General features: G+C 36.1%; 1 protein-coding gene across 2 annotated transcripts in view; it reads right to left on the minus strand.

Annotated features, from left to right (window-relative positions):
- Window positions 1-6,726: 6,726 nt before the first annotated feature.
- Window positions 6,727-12,804, minus strand: part of WNK4 (WNK lysine deficient protein kinase 4) — an 895,969-nt gene continuing 889,891 nt past the window's right edge. For both annotated transcript variants that reach the window (XM_044054689.1, XM_044054688.1), the window contains exon 20: window positions 6,727-10,465. The gene's annotated coding sequence lies outside the window, so the exon portion shown is untranslated. The remainder of the gene's footprint in view (window positions 10,466-12,804) is intronic.

Genomic DNA, 12,804 nt, shown 5'->3' on the forward strand with positions numbered 1-12,804 from the left:
GTTGATAACAGGTAGAAAAGTGAAGGTAGGAAGCAAGCACAGATGCTGGAAATAGCTGCTGCAAAGGTTAGAGTTAAAAACTCACCACTTGGAAGGTGGAGACCAGCAGAGCGAATCCCTCCTGTCTACAACCGGAATGTCAAATACTGGCATTACTGACTATCCGAATTTGCCTCCCTTCTGGACCTATGTTAGTGCTTGTTCCTGGGTCTGGAGCAGTAAGGAATTTCAGCATTTGGTGTTATTTTCATGTATATCAGTATTCAGCATGCCAACTTTCAAGGAAAGGTCGCAGCGTTTTGTAGTCTCGACCTTCCAAGTGGCAAGTTTTTACATGTAGGTGAGTAAGTAAGGTTCATATGGGCTTATGCTACGGATCTGCGAGAATCTTAAGAAGCCTAGCCTTACATTTCCTTGGAAGTTTTTAGCCTTAATATTTCACATACAGATAACCTAGAGATAAGTCGAACAAGGATATGTTGAAACATTTATGCTTCCCCTATCCATGAGAAAAACGGTTGCTAAACTGGGTATGAATTTGTGATTACTATTCATCCAAATTACATCTGAACAGAGTAAGAAAGTTCCATAGAAGCAGTATGCTCTGTTATACAAAACCTTTTCCTCCAACAAGTTCTATTTATTTTGCAAAAGAGTTTGAGATCCTTGATTGGGTGTTTATGATACCAGTGAACTTGTAAATGTGTAATTGGTCTGACAGAAAAGGGTGTGCTGAAGCTCTATACACAAGGCAGTGGTCATCTCTTAATCATTGAGTCTGCCTGGCGCCTTAGACCACTGGGCCATCCTGACAGTCCTAAAAGTATCTTGTAGCTGGATTTGAACCCTTAGTAGCCTGTATGATAGAGGAGGGACAAGGCTATGAGATGATTTGCATAGTTTTTACAATTTATGCCCTTGATTTGTTTAGTTAGTGGGATAAGTCAGAAATGGAGAAAAAGTACTGAATGGGTTATAATGCATGTAGAAAAATTACACACACACATATGTATATATATATATATATATATATATATATATATATATATATATGTACTAAATTACAAAGTGTCAGGTGGTCACCTGGGAATGTGCTAATTATGTTTAGGGCGTGTTTTGAGGTGTTGCTGGGAGATATGAAGTTATAGACTGCTCAGGACTCAACTTATCCTTAATGCTAAAAAGACTAAACTTCTTCTATTTCTTCCTAAATCTCTCACACCACAAAATATGCTGAACCCCAAACTAAACTTCTCAATGTTATCATAGATCATCAATTAAAATTCGACCTACATATCAACCACCGCATCAAAAAGACCCATCAAAAACTTGGGACTCCTATACAGAAATAAAATGTTCCTTACTATCAACTCCAGAATCTCACTAGCTCAGGCTTTTCTGCTCCCTAATCTTCTCTACAGATCACAAATCCTAACCAACTTGCAAACCATCCTACAAGCTAAACTCAAAAGCACATACAACAAAGTTACCTGGTTCACTGCCAATCAATCCCCCACCTCTCATCACTGTCTGTCCCTCTCGACATTGAACTGGCTTAATTTCCCCCACCAGCTTCTTGTCTCTCAATTATCTATTATTCACTCCTGTCTCTACAAACTCTCTGCTTGCCCTAGCATCTCCAGTTTGGTCACTACCTAGGCTCCTACAAGACACCTCAGGAGCTCTGACCAACAATACCTAACAATCTCTAAGCCAAAAAAAAGTCATTGGTCAAAATCTATACATCTACTACCCAGCCCTAAATTGGAACAAGCTTCCCCTGACATTAGAAGCATAACAAATCACACAAATCATCAGGATAAAAAAAGTTTTACTGATGTATCTGGTACCTCGGCTTACACCTTCAAAGAATAAATTATTACATCAAGCAGCCTTCTTTATATACATCTTACTTAATACATTCAATTAGCTCATAAATTCATTAACAAATCAGTGACTTAAAGTGCCCATTACACATTGCCCATAGTTTACTATTCATCAAATACTTTTTAATACAAACATCAAAATGCATAAATATGTTTCCACTTCCATATTATTTTACTCAATTAACTTTGTTAGAAAATTAATAATGTGTGTATTTACAATTTATTCTACTTTTATTAAAACTGGAATTAATAAACATATGTATGCTTTTATTTAATAATACATTATAACTTTGTCTAACATTTGTTAAGTTTGGTTCCAAAATGATTAATCACATTTCAAGAAATAATCCCTAAAATTACAATGATTAACACACATAACTGAAGCAAATTCCAGCTGGTTATAAGCATATTATAAGCATATAACTGCCCTTGTAAGTCATTTTAAGCCTAGCCAACTACCCGATGTGAGAAACAAACCCTGCACCTTGTGTTTGTAAGGTAAACACCTTAACCATTATGCCAACCTCTTCCCTAAAGTTGTTATGCAAAGAAAGGTAGAAATGCTAGGGGAGGGGGAGATTTTTGTGGCATTGCAAATGTAATGTAAAATAATGCATATGATTTAGAGGTTAAAGATTATAATGGAAAAATCGGTTTAGCTTACATAACACCACATCGCTTAATATCTACAGTGGTTACTTATTTTCTTCTTATCTTTAGCTCTTTGGTAGCTGTTTTTTTATTCTGCCTCTCATCAGTTAAATGATATATTGAATGGATGATATGCATGTTGTACAACTATTGTTTGTTATGCAAACAGCGTGAGTAATAATAATTTTGTGTGGTTATTTTTTACTTTCCTTTCTACTTTCTCAGAAATTCAAAATAATAATGCCTATGGCTGTTCTAAGTTTGCTGGAATTCTTTGAGTGATTTTGAGTTAGCAGAGTGTCTTACTCCAAATTTAATTACTTTCAGAATCCAGAATTGTGTTTAGCTAAGCTGCTACGTTTATATACTGTTTGTTTTTAACTGGATTACTGGGTCTTGGCTGGAAAGGGGCCTTTATGGTACTGTTGTACAGCTGTTGATTTCCAAGATACACTCATGAGATCTGAAATGAAAATTAGTATAATTGTTCCAGGCACAGCTTCTCCCTGTAATATTTAATTTTGCCTTCTCACATTACTGAAAGGTATCCCTCTGAATAACCCACATGTGCTGGTTAAACGTAAATTCTAAGCCCCACTATAACGCAAAAATTCAGTTACATATGTCCCTTCAGTTCTGTCCTATTTCTCAATGTTCCTGTTTTTGTGGAATGGCCATGGTTGGTTTGCATATGTTCTATGTAAATATACCACACTGAAAAATATCAAAATGCTGAACGTCATAAGTCTTCATTAGCGGACAAAGGCCTTACCCATAGAAAGCTGTGTAAGAATTTCTGAGTTTGCTGAGCATAGAGAATTAAAAAGAGTGATGTGACATTTTTCATTTGTAGTATACTTCTGGGCTATTTGTACTAATACTTTTTCTCATCTACTGATGCAAGAGTGAATGAGGTTTAGTTGTGGCTGTCAATGGATTCAGAAGTGAACAGATTTGAGTATTAGTGAGTCCTGAACACATTTCTCTTGTTATTTATACTTTTGTGCCAAACACCATTCATCCATTGCAAAACAGACATGCATTTCCATCCTATTATGAAGTGCAATTTGGTGCTGAAACAAAGGTGCATAACTATGTTGTACATGACTACATTTGCTTTGATTTTTAACACTAGTTCATGTCTTGCATGTGAATCCATTGTTAAATCTGAAAGTCATTTTAGTTTACATGTAATAGGTTTATTTAAAACTTTTAAAAATACTTTTTTTAAACAGAAAGTTGTCCAAATCAAAATGTTTACTTTAATATTTATTTATATTCCCATGTAAAAACAGTAGACGAAAAAATATGTAGCTAAACTGATGCAGTGGAATCAACTCTTACAGGACATTATATAGAAAGCAGTGCAGAGTTCATTTAATCCAAAGTCAGCTGAGGAAGAGGATTCAGTCCTGCCCCCCACTGTTGAAGGTGGAAACCTTGACTTCAGAATGTCTGTTTCAGCTGCAACAAAATGGTGATTTCTTGAACTGTGATTTTGATATGAAACTGCTGGTACCCATGTCCTTGATTATTAAAAGAAAGCAAAATCTTTGACAGGCCAATGCCAGGTGAAACACTATTATAACTGCATTTTGATGAGTTTGATCCTTAATGGTTGGAGTGTGTACATACATCCATTATTACAGATAACAACATTGCCAGAAAGGACATTTAGAGAACATTGTTACTCTTCGCATAATATTGTTTCTGATCTTGCATTCTTACTGAAGTGATCTGTGTTGAATATACACATTCTAGTGCATCAGGTCTTGAACTCTGGCATTCAAATTTTTATGTATAAAATATATGTTTTGCATTACTGAAGGTCATTTTTTGTGAATAAAAGGTAACAAAAGGCACAAAAATGGCAGTTAATTATATACACATTTCTGACTGTAAGCTGTACAGGCAATAACATAATTTCTCAAATATAATTCTATTTACACAAATCTTAATTCATTCACATACTGTCCATATTAATTCATTTTCTTTTGTGCAACAGAAGGCAACTATCACAGCTTCAGATCAATATATATATATATATATATATATATATATATATATATATATATATATGTGTATATATATATATATATATATATATATATATATATATATATATAAACTGTATTTATTTCTACATTGTCTCAAATTCTTAAGTTTTAATTCTAGAGTACAAAGGATAGTTACATAAATACTCCACCTCCTTTATTCATATTTATTACAAAATTGTTTTACTCTTTTGAAGACTGTATTAGTTTTACTCCAATTACTTGCCCTGTTTTATAGGATTCACATCCAGCCATTGCACTTTATTTAAAGGCATAAGTAAAGAGCGTTGTCTCTATATATTGTGCACAGAATACATGAAATCTTGTATTAAAAAGCAGGACTTTAGAACATCAAATGAAAGAAACAAAATGGCTGTAAATCTTAGCCTTTCTTGAAGGATTTCAGTTACATTATTATGGATCTAGGTGTCCTAAATGCTTAAATGTCAGCCTTCCACTTAGTCTAGTGTTCATGAAAATAGATAACTTTCTTTTCTCTTTTAGCTGCTGTTTTATTGACATATATAGGATATGTCTGCATGTTATAGTAAAACATGCCTGTGTATCATATTTTTCTCTGCAAGCTTCTAAGTTGAACAGCTAAGAAACTATCAACTGCAGAACTTCAGTTCTTTCAAGAGATTCCTGCACTCCACATGTACAGTACATATGTCTTATGGTATTACCAAAATTAAAAAGAAGATAGGAATACCATGCCTAACTACTATGTGGGACACTGCATTTATTGATTTATTTTTTTTTATCTTTCTTATTCTCTTTTTAATAACAAAGTGAATGCACAGAATGAGAAGACATTACGTAGAATCCTGATGAGGAAACTTGGACATACAGTCATATGTTGAATACTAAGCTGTCCAACTGATATTCGGTGAAATCCTTTTTCTAAAAGAACAAATTGATTTTCTTTGAATGAAAATATTTAAGGCTAACTCACACTAGTCTGCTGGGGGGCTGGTATAACAACTTCCAACTATACACATTCCCCTCTAATGTAGGCATTCAGGACTGCTGTACCTCAAGGTAAATAGCACATTATGCCAAGGTACAATAGTTTTATAGTTTGTTGTTTTTACTAACTTTTTAGGGACTTCTTTTCCTTGAAAGTCTAACAAACTGTATCATGCCTAAAAATACCAACAGGTGGGTCACATACCTAGATTTTTTAGATAATAATGACTTTTGTTGTAGGGTAAATGCTTTTTAAAGCAGTTGACGAATAAGAGATATCCTTCGCTATAGCAGCAGTAATTTTCATAATTTTAGAAACTGGTGCCAATATAAACAACCCTTGTGCTTGCTACAAACTAAATTTATAAGTTGGTTTTGCCTCAGGCGACAGCATAAAAGAGTGTGTTGCATCTTGTGTGTGTGTTTGAATGGTGTAGTATGCACCCACTATGTTTGGTTGCACTGGAAAAAGGAGGGGTGCATGCAAATGCAAAAATCATTTGCCCATTTCTGGCCCTTGTGACTAGTGCCTATGCAATCAAGTGCTTTCTGTCTGCAGTGCCCTAAGACATACCTAATTATTTTAGCAAGAAAAGTTTTATATTCATGTTTGATGCATACAGAATACAGTGTGTGTTAAAGTTACTTAAATAAAAGGGTTTGCAATGTACCCACCACATTTGGTATCTGTCTGATGACTTCATGCTGGTCCTGCTACATATCCATCCCTTGGAGCTCTATCTGACTGCATGCTAGGAAAGTGGTAGGCAAACACACATGCACACACACACATAATCCCTGACTCACTGCAGCTTTGAATGCTGTGATTTATAAGGCAGGGCAGAGAGCTCTAGGGCAAGAGAACTATTACATTGGTACCTTTCTTTGCCAGAAATCCAAATCCAAACAGCAGTGCTTTTGTAAAGAGTACTATTTTTTCCAAATAAGTGTCCAAAAGAGGTGTAGAAATGAATCAAATCTTTTTAATGCAGCATTTGTGAAGAAAGCTTTTACTATACTATAGCAATGTCTTTTGGCTTCTCCTGTTAGGGTTCGTCACAGCAGATCACCAGTCCGCAAATTGATTGGCAGTGGAATTTTTATGGTGTTGAGTTGCCAGCCCAGTGCCCAACCTTCACAGAAGGTGCACACACACACACCTACCTGCATGCCTTTAAAATTCGCTCGACCACAGGGAGGACATGCAGACTGCACAGAAGGTGATCCAGCCAGGAATCGAACCAGAGAACCTCTTGCTGTGAGAGAATATTTTTGACGCACTATGGGTTATTTATACTTTTGTCCATTAATACAGATTGCATGTAGTAGTACATTTGAATCCAGGTGTTCCTTTAGTTGGTCTAATATACATGAAGAATGGTGGTTTATATTCCTGTGTAAGCAAGCTAGTGTGGTACATGCTGCCAAAAGTCCTGCTTTACTATTAAATATATTAATGTGTATGTAATTTTGATGCTAGGTAGTTACATATTAACTTGAAAGGTCATATCATATCATACACAATCAGAGCTATTGCTAGGTGATCTGGTAACCTAGGTAGATCCCCAGACTGGCACCCCATTAACCTGAAATTGAAGACCAAAAATAGTCTTCCCAAAGTTAAATATATTTTCAGGTTCATAACTGTGGTACAATGACAGCAATTTCTAATGAGGCACCCAGTATTAAGGAGCCACACTATCACCTGCAGCTTCTAAAAATTAATGCAGGTATTGCAATTGTGCCTCATCAGTAACTGCCAATTGCCCCCTTACAGCTTGTGCCCAGGATAGCCACCACTTTGCCCCACCCTAATTATATCTCTTTATACAAAACTGGCCTGCTGAGAGCTTGTTGTAGATTAAATTTGAAAGGACTTTTTAAATGCAATGCACCCACAACTGGAAATACCTAGCGAAACAGTTTTAATAATATTCCATTGCTGATTAGTATGTTTATACCTAAAAGAACCATAGCAAAGGTGCAGTGAAGGGGGCAGCTGCTCTGAGCACAAGGGGGCATGACTGGGAGGTGCAGTTCTTGCATTATTTTTTGAATGTCTGTACAGAAAAGCATTCAGCTCTTCTTGTGGTGTAATCTACTGTAGCACGCAGATGGAGCTCCGGAATGGGGCAGGCACCAGGTGCTAGATAAACCAGATACAGCTCTGGTGCCTAATAATTCTGTTACGCTAAAGCATTGTGCTTCCAGATCACCATAATTTCAACAGAGAGGTATGGTAGTAAAGGAATACTGTATCCCTGAAAATACTTTTTCCATGTTATATAAAAAGGGCACATTACCTGCCTCAGATGCCCAACAGCACCATGGATATTTTTAAGCAAATTCTCTCACAAATGTTGAATTCTGTCCACATCTGTAGCACAGCTAGTGCAATTTCAGATTTCCACCCCATAAATTCCAGCAAGTTAAATGTGTGGCATAAATCTGTTTCTGCCCTATGAATTCCAGCAAGTTGAATATATGAGGCATACATCTGTAATCACACATGCACAAAATTAATGATAGGGTTGAAGAGGTTATTTCAGAAAACTGCAGAGTAGTGAGGCATGTAAAATGTCTATTTTTTTAATACTATGGAGAAAAGTCTTTGTGGGGCACAGTACTCTTTTAAAGGGGCCATACTTTTCTTGCTGACCTTACAGCTTCGTATGGGCTGTGTAACCATCTTTAAATAGTGTTAGTAACTTTACAGGATAATCTGATCATAAAGTTTAGGGCATGTAAGACCAGTTATGTACAATCCTTAACAGGCTCGTACCAACAAGTTTAATTTACAAACTGTGCAAAGATATAAAGAGTAATTCAACCTGATAATGTAAACAAGAAACACATCCTATTCTCAGCAGCAGATCATGCTGTGTGTGCATTACACAGAGCTGTAATTAGGGTGGGGGTGATGTAGCAGCAAACCTGGGTACAAGTTGTTAGGGTGCACAATCAGCAGTTGCCAATGGGGAGCAAGTGCAGTACTGGCATTTATTTAAAAAGCTACAAGTGGTATTGCAGTTTTTAAATGCACACATTCAGTAGCTGTGTGTTTTAGTGAAATGCATTTATTTAAGAAGCCACAATATCATCACTGGCTTCTTAAATAAAAAACAGAAGACCAATACTGTACTTATTCTCCCTCAACAAATACCAGCCTGCTGTTGCTCTGCACAGGTGCAGACAGAGGTCATTGCTGCGCACAGGTGCATAGGACTAATTGGGTGGAGGGGGTGCCAGTCTGTTAAACTTGCATGGAGTGCCAGATGACCTAATATTTAGTGATGCTACAGTTAATGCATTTTATAGATGCAGTCTTTAATAAATAACAAACATGCAACAAGTGCCTTGCAAGATCTGTACTGGCATAGAAAAACATAAAATCAGAAAAATTGCCTGATTGGAAATGCTGTAATCGTGATGAAAATTGTCCTTAGAGTTTTACACTAGGGAATGCTCTTCACTCACTGTGCCTGAAAGGATACCTCTCAAACTGTCCAGATTTTTGCCTCATATTTTTGGCCTGTTTCTCATAAAACTTGTGGTTTTCAGTCAAATCACTGGGGTGATTGGAAGACTGAAGTTACTAAATAATGACTTACATTTATGTTTCAGACTTCATAGCCTTCAGAAAAATGAGTGTTAAGACAAATCCTGTTATTCTATCAACTTTCTAAGTTTGTAAGTGATATTTAAAATCTGTCCCTTTTATTAGGCCTTTATCCACCCATTATATCAGCTTTGGCAAGATTTCTTGTGCTGAGGTTGACAGGTATGCCTGAAAGAAATCATTGCACATGTATTTTACGGCCACACTCCAGTCATAGTATCATTTTAGCAACCTAGCTGTGTGTCTCCTTTTTTATGTTAACTAAGTTAGCCCTGGGGCTTGTGGGATTGTTACCAGAACAAATATGTTAACATTCATATTTGGTTTCAGACTGGGCTTGAAAAGACCCATATTTTAAATAGAAATCTTTCTTTAAGTCACATTAGAATCATAAAAGTTACATAGTTAGTAAAATAAAGTCAGTATGCTATAACAAATATTATCTTAATTTTAAATGTTGTATTTTCTATTTTTTGAATACTGTCCTTCGCCCCCCCCCAAAAAAAAGTCCAAACAGTTCTTCACATTTTCACATTTCAGAGCTGCACTTCTCACCAAATGGCTACTGCCAATGTTAAGTGAAATAAATTATACAAATTTCTGTTAATATGAATTCCTGATTTACACTTTACAGCCTGACAGTGAGACGCAGTGTGGAAACTTGAATTTTAAAACTGAATGCATTCTTTTGCTTCTTGTTTTCTTTTTGTCAGCATAAACTTCACTATTGCACATCATGAAATACATGGTATAGAAGATATTCTCTGACTGCTTGCAATGGCATGTTTTCATCAGTCATGATTCACAGCTGTCCCTGGCAGGTGACAACTGTTGCTTATACTTACAGACAAGCAGAAGATAGTGTTATGCATTAGTCTAGCTGAATGGGTATCAGTGAGCATGTGAAAGGACTACCATCCTCTGTGCTTATGCCAATGCAAACCCAATACTGCAGGTCTGGATAAATATCGACTCACTGTACCATTCAGTAGTAAAATTAACATCCCCCTCTTGTCTTGGGGACAGACACTCCGCAGCTGAATTCCTTACTATGTGACAGCACTATTCACATTCATACTGCTCCCTTGTGCAAGGCGTTTTGAATTGCACCTCCTTGCAAGCGCTGGCTGGCAATAAATGCAGTACATTCCATTGTGTCCTTTGCTTCATCCTGCTTGATAACATCTGTAACAGCTTCATGAAGAAAGGAAAAAGTGCAGAAGTTTCCTGAGGTAGCCAAAAAACGAAATCATTTCTTTATGATTTGTGCTGCACCAAAGACTGGGCTATAGAAAAATAAGAAAGAGTAATCATTTATAAAATAAGCAGTGATGTGTTCAAATACTAACAGGCAACTATTATTTACAGATATATCTGCTTCTGAGTGCTAAACCTAGCCTTTAGCATACTTACCTGTGCCAAAAATTGTATAAGTGGCACACAATGCATAATGTATTGTGCTCTTGGTACCAGATTGGGCCGTGCAGGAAATAGTATTCCTGCTGAGTGACAGATCCCCCAATCCCCAAAGTCATGCAGCACTATGCCTCACATTTGGGAATCTAGGTGACATGTTTCATGAGGACCGGACAAGATAAACATGTATGTACCTTAACAATATTTAACCTTATCCCCATGGTGGACTCCAGCAGTTCTACAGCAGAACAAGGTAATGTGCTCATCCTTGTCTGGTGAAGACATTGACGAAAATTGTACATTAAGCAACACTTGATAATGTTTAACAGAAACCCCACTCTGGCATACATCTACCTCTCCTTTGGCAGTACAGGTCCAGTTCCAGTGAAGGTAATGGAACAGACCCCAAAACAGCTTCCCAGTGTCTCAGCAGGTTTTAGACTAATCTGAGGTGATGGTATACATGTTAGCACTGCTTGCAACCTTGTGTGTCTCTGCAGTGAAGTCAGACAAAGAAGCCACCACCACTACAGTGTTTTATTTTTTTTAAGTGGAAGATACCCTAGACGTCCTGGGCACCTCTCCTCCAAGAAGCCCTAATTCTTCTGTGTCATCTATTTCATTGCCAGTCTGCCTGCAGTACCTTCATTTATTAAAACATGGTCTAATGTCACTCCAAGCCCCAAATGTGTTACAAATAGTATCACTGCACTTAATCCATTTGACCTTGACCCTTGGAAATGGGACTAAGTCATGGGGAGTACACTTCTGAAATCATCTCTGGGTTGGAGTGAAGGACGTCTGTCTTTGGAAAAGACTGTTTAAATCAAGTAGTAAATGATATGTTTTCAGCTGCAAAGGTAAGATAACATTTTACTAAAACTGAATTTTAGTAGTAATTGGTATCAGATGTATCAAAATAAGTCTAGCATCAACAACTACTTTATTTGCGTTGATATTTCTTTTAACCACTATTTGTGAACATTTAGAAAGGAAACATTCAAAACTAGAAAATATTAGCAAATACTGGAAATGGACATTTAGAAAGGAAACATTCTCCAAGATATCTATCCCTACCTTAACTGTTCAATACAAGACATGAGGACCAACTTAAACCTCCCTAAATCACACATAATAATCCTAAGACAAATCAAAGAACTGTGTTCCAGTTATCTCCAAAATATTACTATGACCAATAGTGACATAGAAACTTGTAGCAGGCTTTGGAAAACTATTATCACAACAAAGAAAACTATTACCAATTCATATAAAATGATAAATGAAATCAAATACCAGAAGGACCTCCTCTTCTCTAACTACTGGAGAAAAATTAAACCATCCATAGATGATCAGCAAATAAGCCAGGCAATCAATCTAACACTGAAGATTCTACCCCTCAAAAAGTTAGCATACACTCAGCTCATGATCAATAATAATGCTTATTTTACACCTGCAATCCTACACAAATTTAACACATCAAAATCACCTTTCTGCCCACACTGTAAGGACCAGATAGCTGACTTAATCCATGTATTTTGGAGCTGTAAATGTGTCTATAAGCTCTGGAACTCTCTCAAGGTACAAATACAAAAAACAGGTTATCAAACATCAACATTAACTTGGGAATTCACTCTGTTACGCATTCTCCCACCCAACATCCCAAGAAAACAAGCAAATACACTTTTAACAATTTGCCTACTAATTAAACTGTATATATATTTTAAATGGCTAGATACGATAAATATCTCTTGGGAGGGTTTTAAACAAGTAGCTATACAACACCTTTTAGCTCATAAAATAGTAATAGATAAAAGAAACAAAAACATGAAATCCAGAGAAATTTGGGAACAACATTTAATGTCATATTAGCATAATTCATCACACAGCAACTTAGAAATACACTATAATGGAACCAAAGAAGACATACAAGTTCAGATATTAAATAATAACTTGGATATTACGAATGTATATACTGTCTATATAATTGTGGAATTAACAATGAAAGCATCTATGTACATAGTGTAAATAGATATGTTGTACGACCTATATCCTGTGGTATTTGACATCAATGTATAACATGTATATGTGTATGTATGTATATATGTGTGTGTGTGTGTGTGTATGTATGTATATGTGTATATATATATATGTATTTATGTATGTGTATATGTATGTATATATGCACACGGTCATGTTGTAAGATGGTTTT

The sequence above is a fragment of the Protopterus annectens genome, chromosome 13.part0 (assembly GCF_019279795.1).
Source record: "Protopterus annectens isolate FY-2018-M chromosome 13.part0, PAN1.0, whole genome shotgun sequence".
In the NCBI taxonomy this organism is placed as follows: Eukaryota; Metazoa; Chordata; order Ceratodontiformes; family Protopteridae; genus Protopterus; species Protopterus annectens.